The 13886-nt window shown below is 35.2% G+C and overlaps 1 long non-coding RNA gene across 1 annotated transcript; it reads right to left on the bottom strand.

Moving 5' to 3' along the window:
• Window positions 1-1147: 1147 nt before the first annotated feature.
• On the bottom strand, window positions 1148-1885 carry LOC107896104 (uncharacterized). Its single transcript, XR_001683592.2, has 2 exons — window positions 1719-1885; window positions 1148-1478 (listed from the first exon to the last, which is right to left on the bottom strand). It is a non-coding gene; the product is annotated as an uncharacterized lncRNA (long non-coding RNA).
• Window positions 1886-13886: the final 12001 nt, after the last annotated feature.

Here is a 13886-nt window from a genome sequence, read left to right as displayed (position 1 = left end):
GGCAAGGATTAACTCACTTGGTGCAAAAATTATGAAATACCAGCTTAGATAACCCTCCTATGGCGTTTTTAGCTGCTGGAATTGAAGAGAAATGAAGAGAAATCTAGATATTTCCTATTTAGTCCTAGTTTTATTTAGTTAATTTTGCAATATTCCAATTTTACCCTTAATTTATCAAATTTTATGCTGATTTCATACCCTTGCCGTCCAGCCCAAATAACTTTTGGGTCTAATTCCCTTTTAAATCCTTTCTCATTAGACGCTTAAGCTATTTAATCACTCTAGCAACTTTTACACCTATTACAATTTAGTTCTTTTCATTTAATTGACTATCCAAACATTAAAATTCCCTAACGAAATTTTAATACCACATTAATAACATTTCATAAATATTTATAAAATTATTTTCGACTCGGTTTTACGAGATAGAGGTCCCAATACCTTATTTTACCCAATTTCTTCAATAATTTCTTTTTCTAACTAATCACTAAATCGATAAAATTTTCCTATCAATATTTTCATACGATTTTCCTATCATATAAATTTTCAAGCAAAAATATTGAAATAAATTTCTCTTTAAATCAGATCTATGATTACGAAACCATTGTTCCGATAACCTTGAATTTAGGCCATTACAGTTTTAGTTTCTCGTTTTTTTCTTGCTCAGCACTACTTTGCTCAAAGTGTTTTGATTGAATGAAACTAATCTCTATTTGGTTATTATTAACCCCTTTTTAACTCTTTTTTTGCATAAAACTAATCTCTATGTGTTAATAATAATTTTTTAATTTATGACACATTCATAAATTTATTAATTTTTTTAATATGACGACCTTTCTGTTTAATTTTGCATTGTTGTTGTGCTTGGTTCCATTTGTGGGGTGTAAAAAAGTTACATTTGTCTTCCACTATTTTGACATCACCTAAATAAAAATTAAAAATCGCATTCACATGAGGAAACTAGGAATATATATTAATTTAGCTTCAACTAATCTATATATCATATTATAAGTGTTCAAATCAGATTGAATCAAGCTCGAAATTATTAGACTTACGATTAAATTTATCTTTAACGAATGATTATTCTTTTTTATAAAAGTTATCATATGTAAGATAAATTTTCGAGTTTGAATATGCCTGATTTATATTATATGTAAAAATTTATTTATTATTATAGATATCTCTGTAAGACCCAATTTTAGTCCGGGCCCATATACATACAAAACAAAAAAACCAAAAATAAATAATAACAGTCCAATACAAATTTTAAAGCCCAAGTTTAAATGCTGGCCCAAAATATAATTTTGGCCCGATTACATAAGCCCAATAGCCCAAAATTTTTTTAGGAATAACAAACCCTAACATTGAGGCTCTCCCTTTGGCCGGCGCCGCTTCCACCTCCACGCACTACCCACATCCTCCACCACCCTTCACCACGCACATCCCCACGTACCACGTCCAAGCCACGTCTGTCATACCTGCAAATGTGCACAAAAACAATTGTAAAATGGTTATATAAAGCCATGAATATTCATTTGTTTTTTTTTGGGTTACAAGAGAATACAAGATACACAAAAAAAATCAATTGCAAAGAAATAAGTGCAAAGAAAATTTAAAAGGTGATTCTTTGATTTTGATTTTCTATTGCTTCAGTTCATTCTTTTCATTTCTTTTCATACATACGAAAATATAAAAAAGGAAAATGAGAAAGATTTTACCTAAACTCACCGTCGCGGCGCCGGAGAAGCCTTTTCTGAAGTCGAAGTTTGGCTCAAAATGGCGGTTGAGCTACTTCTCTTTGATCTGTCGAAGAAGAGCAAGAAAAGGGGTTCAAAGGTGAAAATCTTTTGTTTTTAGGCAGTAGCAAAAATGAAGTTTAAATGAGTTTTTTTGGGGGGTTTTAAAATAACCAATAAAACGGCGCCGTTTGAATCTTTGGAGCCCAAGTGTTGAAACGACACTGTTTGGTGCTGGACCCGCGCGTTGGCCTGACCCGCAGGGAGGGTCCGCACTTTTTGGTTCTGAATGGGGGATTTGCGCAATTAGTCCCCCTCTTTCGAGCTAGTGTTCAATCAAACCATGTTTATGTTTTCTTTAATTCTTTTAAATTATCCCTGAAATTTGCGCGTATGCCCATTTCAATCTGCGCTGAACCGTTTCGTTTTGGAGTTTGGTTTATTTGCTTTTTTAATCCATATTAGTTTTGTATTTTAGTCTTAACAGTTTTTATTTGTTTACAAATTATCCTTTCGATTTTTTCCCTTTTTTAATTAAGTTTTAGTTCATATTTTATATTCTTTATAATTTATTTATTATTCATCTTTTTAACATATTATTTTAACATGTTATTTTGTTCCATTTTAATTAATCACATATTGTTAAGTTTTTATTTCTTTTTTGTATATTTTTACATCGATTTATTATATGATTTATTGGTTTTAAAGTTCTCTTATATAATTCTATATTTTAGAGATTTATATGATATTTGTTTATTTCAAACACTTTTATATATTATTAATATTTATATATATATGTATTATTTATATTAAGTCTTTTCATTTCATGTATATTACTTATTTAGATTGACATATATTATTTTGTATATCACTTACCTTTTTTATATACATTATTTATTTCGAAATTTCATTTATACATTATTATTTCATATATTGGTTGTTTATATTTTTTTCTTGGCCTATTTCAAACTTTCATGTAAATTACTTATTTCAAAATGTATGTATATAATTGATTGTTTGCGTATTGATGATTCTAAATTGCATTTCCTTTATATCATTCATTTGTTTATTTGTTTTAATAACTTGCTACATGTTATTTGTGTTAATTTGCTTGGTATCTCTTTAAATTTGCTTTTAATTCATTAGCCTTCAAATGTTAATATTGGTATTTGAATAATGTATCATATGTTGCCATTGTATGTACCCAAACTCGTTCCTTTCAAATTTCATATTATGGCCATTCATTTTTATAATATTTTATCCATGTTCCATGCTTGTAACCTTGTTTTTTTACATTATTGCATCGTGACTCAAATTCCAACGTGTTAATTGGTATTAATTGGCCCATTCTTATTCCTAACCAAATAAAAAGCATTTGGAGCCGATTTTATAATTGCTTATTTGAAAGCTTTTCAAAATAAGGAAATATTTTGTGGTTGGGAATTCGGAAAATTGTGCCCTAATGTGCTGGGTTTCGATTTTCCGTTTGACCAAATAACCAAATATCCTTTTAATGGCATGTTTTGGGAAACCATGAGATGACTTTGATTTCGAGGGTTTAGGTTGTCGTATCCTAACGTGCTGGATGTGATATTTTATTCTTTCGGAACAAAGAAATCTTAATGTCCAATTCGAGTTATTCAAATGTTTTAAAAGAAATCGTATTTCAAAATATCTTTTAAATTTTAGACATAAGGACATTGTTTAATCAATTTGGTTCCAATTCTGGGCGTAACGAGGGTACTAATTATTCTTCGTGCGTAACCGACTCCCGAAACCGTTTTCTCAAATTTTGTAGGCCAAAATTGATATCTTAATAAAATAAAATGTTTTATTAAGTGATTCGATCACACTTAAACAAAAAAGATTGGTGGCGACTCCATACCTCATTTTAAAGTCGATCTCTGTTTTTCAAAATTTTAAAATGGTTTCGACAGCTTGGCGACTCCATTGGGGACCAATAAGAGAGTCAAGCCGTGAAATTGATTATTTCCTGTCCTTTTGTCGAAAATTGAAAATTTGATTTGAAAATCATGATTCTTTATTTCATTTGTTTGTATGATTATAGTTATTTAGATCTCGTAGAATACTCTTGCATTGCATTGCATAACCGTTGCGGTTACACCTTTTAAGTGGGAGTGAGAAACTATGTCTTCGTGAGGTTTTCACCTCCACCATAGCCATAGGGAAATGTATTCTCCTGAACTGAACTCGATCCACATGAGCCTATAATGGGTGAGGGTTGAGGAATCTGCTGGTTCAAGTACCCTTTCTTAGAACCGAGCCATATATAGTGAACCCTAAGAGCCCGCCTTAGATAGAGCTATGCTGAACCCTAGCGGTTACCCGGATAGGTGTTTGATTATTTTCTATTTGCTGTGATTTTTATTATTCGATACTGACTTGTTGTGTCTTGTTGTGGCTATGATTGCATGTCATTTCATATTAAAGAGGTGTCGATTCCCGTTCAGTTACTAAATTAGAAAGTTTGTCATGGAGAACAAATTTCTTGATAAAGTGGAGGATAATGCGACTAGAGCTGATCATGGGCCGGGCGGCCCGGCCCGGCCCGAAGGCCCGCCCGAAAAATGGGAGGGTTTGGGTAAAAATATAGGCCCAAAAAATGGGCTTGGGCAAAAAAACGAGGCCCGTTTAGAAAACAGGCCGGGCCTCGGGTAAGAGTTTTTTGGCCTGGGCCCTACCCGGCCCGGCCCGGCTCGAATTATATATTAATATATATTTTTTATTTTTTAAAATTATTTTAAATTTTTAATATAACTATTTTTTATTATATTGTTAATTTGTGTATTATTTTAAGAATTGTTTTAGTATTATTTTTATTTGTTTTAATATTTGTTTTTATGTTTTTAAATATATTTGATTTATTATATTTTTAAATTTTTTATTTAATAAAATAAGAAAAAAAATTAATATGGGCCGGGCCGGGCTCAGGCTTAGTAATTTTATTTCGGGCCGGGCTTGGACAAAATTTTAGGCCCATATTTCGGGCCGGGCTGGGCCTGGGCCTAGTAGACGGGCCTAAAATTTTATCTTGGCCCGGCCCGGCCCGGCTCATGATCACCTCTAAATGCGACTGTCCGTATGTAGTCAGAGAAGATGCAACTTGAGAAAAGGGATAGCCTAGCTAAGGGATATACATCGGAGTTGTGGGACTTCACCCGTATCAATGTGACACAAAATGAGTTCCGGGAATTGAGGGATATATGGGCCTGTTGGGATGATTAGACTAAGTAGTTGTTTTATCAAAATTATGACGATTTACCTTACCTGCTCGATATCAAGGTGGACAAGCACTTGTTTCGGGCTATGGCTCAGTTTTAGAACCCTGAATATAGTTGTTTTACCTTTGGGAAGGAGGACTTGGTGCCTATTATGGAGGAGTATACAACTTTGCTTCGTTGTCCAATGGTTCAAGTCGACAAAACTTATTCCAATGCTACTAATGCCCCAGCTTTTGTAAAGAAATTAATGAGTATCACTGGGATGAATGAACAGTGGGTTACAGCCCGAATTCAGCAGAAAGGTGACGGTAAATGCACTCCTTGGGTGAGTTTGGGGGACCTGATCATAGCACATCCAAATATAAAGAAGAAAGTTGACGTCTTCGCCTTAAGTATTTATGGTTTGGTAATTTTCCCCAAAGCTTTAAGGCATATAGATGAAGCAGTTGCCGACTTGTTTGATCGACTTGACAAAAGGGTCACACCGGTACCAGTAATTCTAGCCGAGGTATTCAGATCTTTGACTGCATGTCAGAGGACAGGTGAAGGTAGATTTATAGGGTGCGCGCAGTTATTGTTAGCTTGGTTCCACAGCCATTTCTGGAAGGTGGATAAAGTTTCCCATCGGGTTTTCTCCGAGAATTACTCCCCGTTAAAGGAGATAACAGCCACGCTCAGGAGAGATGACATATCAGAAGAGAATTTGATCGCGCTCCTTCGAAATCTCCAGGAAGAGGACGTTGAGTAGAAAAGCTCCTTGGTTGGTTCTTAACGATATCCTCTATCAGTGTGGGAGTTTGGAATGGGTACCTCTGCCTGGAATTTGGAGAGCTGTTGGATATGCCCTTTTGCTCGTTTTAAGGCAATAGAGATCAAGATAGTTTATACCGATGACACATAAACTAGCCCAGTGTGAGTTTTCGTATAGGGAGGACAATTATAAGAAGAAGGTTCAAGAGATTTCTGATGCTTGGAAACAGACACGCCGGATGAAAAGATTGGTTGTAGTATCAATGACGACTCCTGAATACAATGGGTGGTTGAGTAAAAGGATCAATGATATTATCCCTAGGCCAAGTTTAGAGGGCGTTCAATTGATGGAAGAATACTTGCAAGTAATTCCTTCCGAGCTAGAAATCATAAAACAGGATTTTGAAGAGAGATTCGGAGTTAGGAAAAAAGATAGAACAATTGGAGGAGAAAGAGATACATTTGAGGTTAGATGTTGATGTTCAAAAACTCGAGGCCGAAAAGTTAAGAAAAGGGAAAAAAAAGTTGAATAAGACTTGGACAGTTTGAAGACTAATTATAAAAAGCTGCGTATGTCGATGAGAACTGCTGGATTGGGAAAGACATTAGAGCAGTGGCGACAGGAAATTCAAAAAGAGAAGGCTAGATCTGATCAGTGGGAGAAGAGGTTCTATGACACTCGAGCACGTGAAAACGCCTTAAAAAAGAGCTTGGTTGAGGGCCAAGATGAGAAGGAGATGTTAGTAGCTCGGGTAGTGGAGTTAGAAAAGGCACTGCATCAGCATTGTGGTCGTAACTCTGACATTGAACTAAGAGCCAGCCTGAGTAGAATCGAGGATTTGAAAGGAAAGGTAGAAGAACTCGAGACTGCGCTACAGAACTGTGAACTTCGAATTGAATTCCTTAAGTCAAACAATGAGCAGTGGAAGGAACAGCTCCGTCAGTCGCAAGACCAGGTCAAGGATAGGGATTACATCATGGGCGAAGTTGTAGCTCAGATTCGAGAAGTGGCTAATCATTTACAGACTTTAGCGGTTCAGGCTGACGTGCTAAGTGTAAAGTATGAGATAGAGTCAGATTGGGTCGTAAGTCGGCTTGCCTTCTTAAAATAATTAAAACTTTGAGCATTAGGGCAAAGTCGTATATATGATTTGTTTCATGTAATGGTTTTTGTCTTCTAATAAAGTTTCTAAATGGAATTGGATCAGAATCGATGTTTTTTTTAGTTTTGCATTCATATCATGCATTTGCATTTCATCGTATCATGTGCATTAAATTTCACAAAAGAACCCTAATTAATTGGAAATTGTATTATAGTTACCTTGGAACATCAATACTACACACGGAAAAAAAAACCAAAGCTATGGATCAAAGGTTGGAAAAATTGGAGCAAAAGCAGAAAGAGATGCAGGAACAACTATAAGTACAGATGCAAGAACAGTTGGCCAAAATTCAGCAGGATATGAAGGATCATATGCTAGAATCTCAAAAGAATGTGAGGAGCCAATTGACCCAGTTACTAGTTGGAAGGCCGGAAAAAGGGAAAAGTCCTATAATCAATACTAAGGATGACAGCGAGGACCTTGCTTACCCTTCAGGTTTCACCCTAATGAATGCCCAAGCACCACCTCAAAGAGTGTCTATCAATATCAGACCCCAATGTTAGACTGGTACTTCGGTACCAATAAACTTTCTAACGGGCTCGTGTTCCAACCTTGAAGACAATCGGGCAAATCCTGTAGTCTCTGACTTCGATGATATAGCGGATACAGAAAGGGTAAGAGCAGACCTCTCAAAGCAACTAGAAGACCGATAGAAATGGTTGCAGGAGAAATTCAAGGCGTTGGAAAGCGCTGATTATAATTGCGAAATGGATGCTAAGGACTTGAGCCTGGTCCCAGATTTGGTACTCCCTCCGGAATTCAAAATACCAGAGTTTGAAAAATACAACAGAACCAGCTGTCCTGAGGCTCACATCACGATGTTTTGTCGGAGGATGACTGGTCATATCGATAATGATCAGTTATTGATTCACTGTTTCCAGGATAGTTTGACTGGGGCTGCGGCCAAATGGTACAATCAGCTGAGTTGTATCTAAGTTAAATCATGGAAGGACTTAGTACAGGCCTTCATGAAGCAATATGGCCATGTGACAGACATAGCGCCTGATAGGATCACGTTACAGAACATGGAGAAAAAGTCGAGTGAAAGTTTCAGTTAATATGCTCAGAGGTAGAGGGAAGTTGCTACACAAGTCCAACCGCCGCTGCTGGAAAAAGAAACAACCATGCTCTTCATTAATACTCCAAAAACACAATTTATTAATCACATACTGACAAACACAACTAAGAGTTTCGCGGACATAGTGATGTACGGTGAAATGATATAGAATGCAATAAGGTGTAGAAAGATAAAGGCTAGGGAAAGCACCAGGAGGTCGACCCCGAAGAAGAGAGAAAACGAGATTAGTAATATGAGCGTGGGTTATGCAAAACCAATCACGGTAAACCAGTCGAAAACGGTAGCCACAGGCCAGTAGGCTTCACTAAGGCAAGAGCCCAATACAAAGCAGAACACGGAGAAGTTCCAGTTTACTCCTATTCCAATAACATCGGGAGTTGTACAAAAGTCTATTTGATGCACACGTTGTAACCCATTTCTACTTACAACTGTTGCAACCCCCATAACCCAAGTGGTACGATACAAGTGCTCAAGTGAATATCATGCGAGAATCGTGGGACACTCGATAGAGAACTACACATCTTTCAAAAGGTTAGTCGAAAGGCTCATCAAAATGGGTGTTGTGAAATTCGATGATGCACTTGGTGTAGGAAATCCGTTACCCAATCATACTGATAATAGGGTAAACGAGATAGTCGAGAATATGGGGAGGAGAATTAAGTTGAATGTTGCAGAAGTAAGAACCTTGTTGAGAGAGGTTTGGAGGAAAATGGTGGAAAGAGGGTTAATTACATAGGGTTTGGGGAACAAATTACGAGAGGCGAAGAACTACTGTGAATTCCACAATGAGAAAGATCACGAGATTGAGAGATGTAATGAATTCAGAGCCCTGGTACAGGGTCTAATGGACAACAAAGAGCTGGAGTTCTTTGAATTTACTGAAGAGGAAGATGTATACACCTCGGAGAAGGGGTCGATGGAGAATGTCTCTGAGGTCAATCACCCGGTGGTGATCATTTCACGATTGAGAATCAATGAAGCCGGAGCAAAAATTACACCAAGAGTTGTAATTTAGAAACCCGTGGCTTTTCTTTATAGGGATAGCAAAAGGGTGTCTTGGAATTATAACTGCAATGTGACATCATCAGGAGAGGGGAGTCTAGTCAGCACGCCAAATACAAAAGTCGAGCTTGTAAAAGGAAAATCTTTGTTGATCGAACAAGGGAAAGAGAAGCTGGAATTATCCATTAATGAGCCTGTAATGGAGAAAGAGGCTAGGGAATTCTTGAAATTCCTAAAATACAGCGAGTATAGTGTGGTGGAACAATTACACAAGCAGCTGGCACGCATATCAATACTAACTCTGCTCTCAAACTCGAAGGTACACCGTAACGCGCTGATGAAGGTGTTGAATGAAACCTATATCGCTGATGACATTTCGGTAAACAAGCTAGACCGCCTTGTCAACAACATAAGTGCCAATAACTTCATCTCTTTCAGTGACAATGAGATACTGTCAAAGGGTATGGGATCCACCAAGGCTCTGCACATCACCACTCGCTGCAAAGGGTGTAACACCCCTAACCCGTATCCACTGCCAGAACAGGGTTTCAGAGCATTACTACTATTTACAGATCACTAAAAAAAATTAAAATACTTACCGATTCAATGCATCATATAAATAAATATATTACCATTCAATCAATAGTTTGACACTTGTATAAGCATCAAACAACAACATTGTTAGTATGCTTGCACATATCTCATATAAATTCAACATTGATATATCTATTTTCTCGACATATCGCACTTGAGTTTAATAATAGTATCAACTTACATAATTTTCTTGTATCAACATATCAAAGATAATCATATATGTACATGTCATGAAACATATCATGCTCTTACTGTTTCTTCATAAGCATATATCATTCATTTCATTATATCAATATTTCATGCTCCATCATTTCCATATATTTTATGTATATTTATTCGGTAATAGCTTATATCAAACTTAACATAAATTATATTCCATGTACTTATACTTATTTCGTTTATCTATCTTCATAATTATTTCATATAACCATTCATCATCTGATACATATTACCTGAATATCAATTGTTCAACAGATGTTAGAGCGTCTCCCATCCACGGTCTTATTTATCTTTGACATGATGCCATAGTGTCTTTCAACTATGGTCTTACTCATTTTCTGTCATGTTGCCATGGTATCTTTCAACCATGGTCTTGTTCATTTCATATCACGTTGCCATGGTATCTTTCAACCATGGTCTTACACATTTCATATCAGGTTGCCATGGTATCTTTCAACCATGGTCTTACACATTTCATATCAGGCTGCCATGGTATCTTTCGACCATGGTCTTACACATTTCATATCAGGTTGCCATGGTATCTTTCAACCATGGTCTTACACATTTCATATCAGGCTGCCATGGTATCTTTTAACCATGGTCTTACACATTTCATATCAGAGAGCACACTCCCGCAAACCTCATCTTTACAGTGGGATTACCAGTCCAGGCTAAATCCCTTGTAATATAAACTCATAGAGTATTGTCAGGATTACCAGTCCAGGCTAAATCCCCTGCAACGACAATTACTTTAATGAGATTGGATCTGAATTACCAGTCCAGGCTAAATTCAGACCCTAATTCGGATTACCCATCCGGGCTAAATCCATTTTACACGTATTCTTCGGGAGGGCTATATCAGAATAGGATCACCCATCCGGGCTAGATCCTTTTTACCGTCAATTCCTTTTCAAAGATCCATCGAATTTTCCTTTCATTCAACTGGGATTTATTTTCAATTTATATCGAGTATTATCAATATTTCATCAAATATCATGAATTGAACATTCAAATCATATTTTCATCATATAACCAGATATTTCAAGTATTTAAAATACAATTCAAGTTACACAAACTTACCTCATTGCTTGTTTGTGTTTATAATTTCATTAATCCGATATCTTTTCTTTTCCACGATTGAATCTCATATTTGAGTCGTCCGGATCTTTATAAATAAATTTGATCATCATTTTCATTCATTTAATCTTCTAATGCATTTAATTAATGCTCTAGGAAAATTACCATTTTGCCCCTAAACTTTTAATTAATGATGATTTCGTCCTTAGGGTCAGGAAAATAAAATTCTTGCAATTTAATCCTTATTTCCAGCTATTATTCTCATATATATTGATAATAGTCCATGAATTCTATAAAATATCAGAATTTTCCATAATTTCAATACTTTTCAATTTAATCCCTAAAACATGTTTTCCCCCGATCTTGAACTAAATTAATAATTTCATTCAATTTTTTAATTTAAATAATAAAATAATCCATTTCATGCAATTTTGTCATTTCTGACATTTTTACAAAATTACCAATAAACTTTTACTTTTATTCAATTTAGTCCCTAAGCCTAAAATATGCAAATTAGCCATGCTTAACGAGTATTCATATATGTTTTCCTCCTCCTCCTCTCCATTCCACATCCTTGATGTATGTAGCACACTTGTAAGTAACATTATCTATAATCTTTATTATTTACTTTTATGAATATTCAAGATGTCCATCTGTGTCATAGTCACTGAATTATTTATATCTGGAGCTATAGGACTCAAAATTAAGATCCGCTAATTTTCCCTGAAACTAGACTCATATATCTTATTACCATAAAATTTTCAGAATTTTTGGTTTAGTCAATAAGTACAGTTTATTCTTTAAAGTTACCCCTATTCTGCTGTCTGACAGTTGTGACCCTTCTTCACTAAAAATTAATCATCTCCTTGTACAGAATTCGAATGATGTTCATATTTGTTTCAATATATTGAAAATATACTCATTCAAGATTCTAAACATATAAATTTAAGCCCCTAATTATTTTTATCCAATTTTTTTATGATTTTACAAATTCAGAACAGGGGAACCCAAAATCATTCTGACCTTGTCTCACAAAATTCATCATATCGCATGATTTACAATTCCATTGCTTACATAATTTCTTCTATAAGAAACTAGACTTAATAAGCTTTAATTTAATATTTTATTCATCCTATAATTAGATTTCTACAATTTTTTATGATTTTTCAAAGTTAGACTACTGCTGCTGTCCAAAACTGTTTTAGTACAAGATATTAATTACCATGTTATAACATCCTTATTTTCTTTTTCTACACCATTTCTCATCACTTTCTCTTATTTTTTTATTCACTAACATATCAAGAACATAGGACCTTATGTAAGAAAACTCTACTATAACATTATTTCCATGCTTTATCAATAATAACAAACTTAAAAACATATTGAAATCTTGATGTACTTACCTTTTCTTATTGACTTCAATCTTTAACTTGATTTTTCTTTCTCCTCCAGCTTCGATTTCTTGAATCCAACTTAATATTCTTTCTCCCCATCATCTCCTTGCTATCTTTCTCTCTTGATGGCTATGGAAATTCTTTCAATGTTTAGGTGAAAATAATGAATTTTTGGTGGAAGGACTAAATTGTAAAGAAAGTAAACTTCTTTTCTTCTTCTTATCTTACGTTAGTTTGCATGGGAAAGGAAATGTGTTGATAATTCTTCATCTTTCCTTCCTTTTATACTAAATAAATAATAATATAATAATAATAAACATCTCATAAAATATTAATAAAATAATATTTATCTAATTAATTAATTTAAAATATCATCAACATAATCATTACATTCTAGAATTCTCTCTCTTACTAATTGACCATTTTGCCCTTCATGATCTTTTAGAATTCCATTCTTGAGTCATCACTTAATTTGGTAAAATTACGATTTAGTCCCTCATAATTTTTTTACCTATTCAATTTGGTCCTAATTCATCAATTTTTCTTGGTTTCTAGATCATTCTACCCTTAAAATATTTGCACCATTAGTCCTTCAACTTTTTTATATTTACACTTCAACCCCTTAAATTTTGAGTATTTACTCTTGTGTAACAAGACTTTTCTCATCTTTGCAATTTAGTCCTTTCTTGAATTAATATATCATAATATACTTTTCAATATTGACATCACTCAAAAATTCCCTTTTTGTCACTTTATTTCCTTATTTTACTATATCACGGATAATATTTTACTGTTAAAATTTTCGAGGTATTACAAAGGGTATACATTACTGGGGGTATTAATTGATAATGGATCGACATTGAACGTCTTGCCCTTGTCTACATTGAATAGGTTTCCAATAGACAGCTCTCATATGAAGACATGCCAGAACATAGTGAGGGCGGCATTTGATGGCACCGAAAGAAAAGTGATGGGAAGGATTGAGGTACCTTTTCTGATCGGACTAAACATATACGAGGTAGACTTTCTAGTGATCGACATCATGCCTTCTTATAATTGTTTATTGGGGAGGCCTTGAATTCACTCGGCGGGGGCTGTACCATCATCATTACATCAAAAGCTAAAGTTGGTGACAGAGGGCCAGCTGATAATGATAAAGGCGGAGGATGATATTATTGCATTCGTCACTAGTGATGTGCCGTATGTAGAAAATGATAGTAAGGCAATAGAATGTTCCTTTCGGTCATTAGAATTTGTAAATGCAACTTTCGTCATTGAAGGGGGTAGGGTCCCAATGCCAAAAATATCTGAAGCTACGAGGATGAGCTTGCAACTAACAGTTGGAAAAGGGGCATTACTTGGAAGGGGACTTGGGAAATATCTCCAAGGACAGGTTGAAGTGCCAATTTTAGCTGACAAACAGGATCGTTTTGGCTTAGGGTATAGGCCAGATGCAAAGCAAAGAAGAAAGGAGGTGGAAAGGAAGCAAGAGAGACGAAGAGCACGATTGAGTAGGGCAGAGGTCAAGTAAGAATCAATGAATTTTTCCCATATATCCAATACATTCGTGTCAGGAGGAATTATCTATCCTGAACCGCAGATGACAGGAGAAGGAACGGCCGAAGATTTGA

This window comes from Gossypium hirsutum, chromosome A10 (assembly GCF_007990345.1).
Source record: "Gossypium hirsutum isolate 1008001.06 chromosome A10, Gossypium_hirsutum_v2.1, whole genome shotgun sequence".
NCBI classification, from domain to species: domain Eukaryota; kingdom Viridiplantae; phylum Streptophyta; class Magnoliopsida; order Malvales; family Malvaceae; genus Gossypium; species Gossypium hirsutum.
Note: the sequence above shows the minus strand (reverse complement) of the source record. Positions and strands in the feature narration are given on the sequence as shown.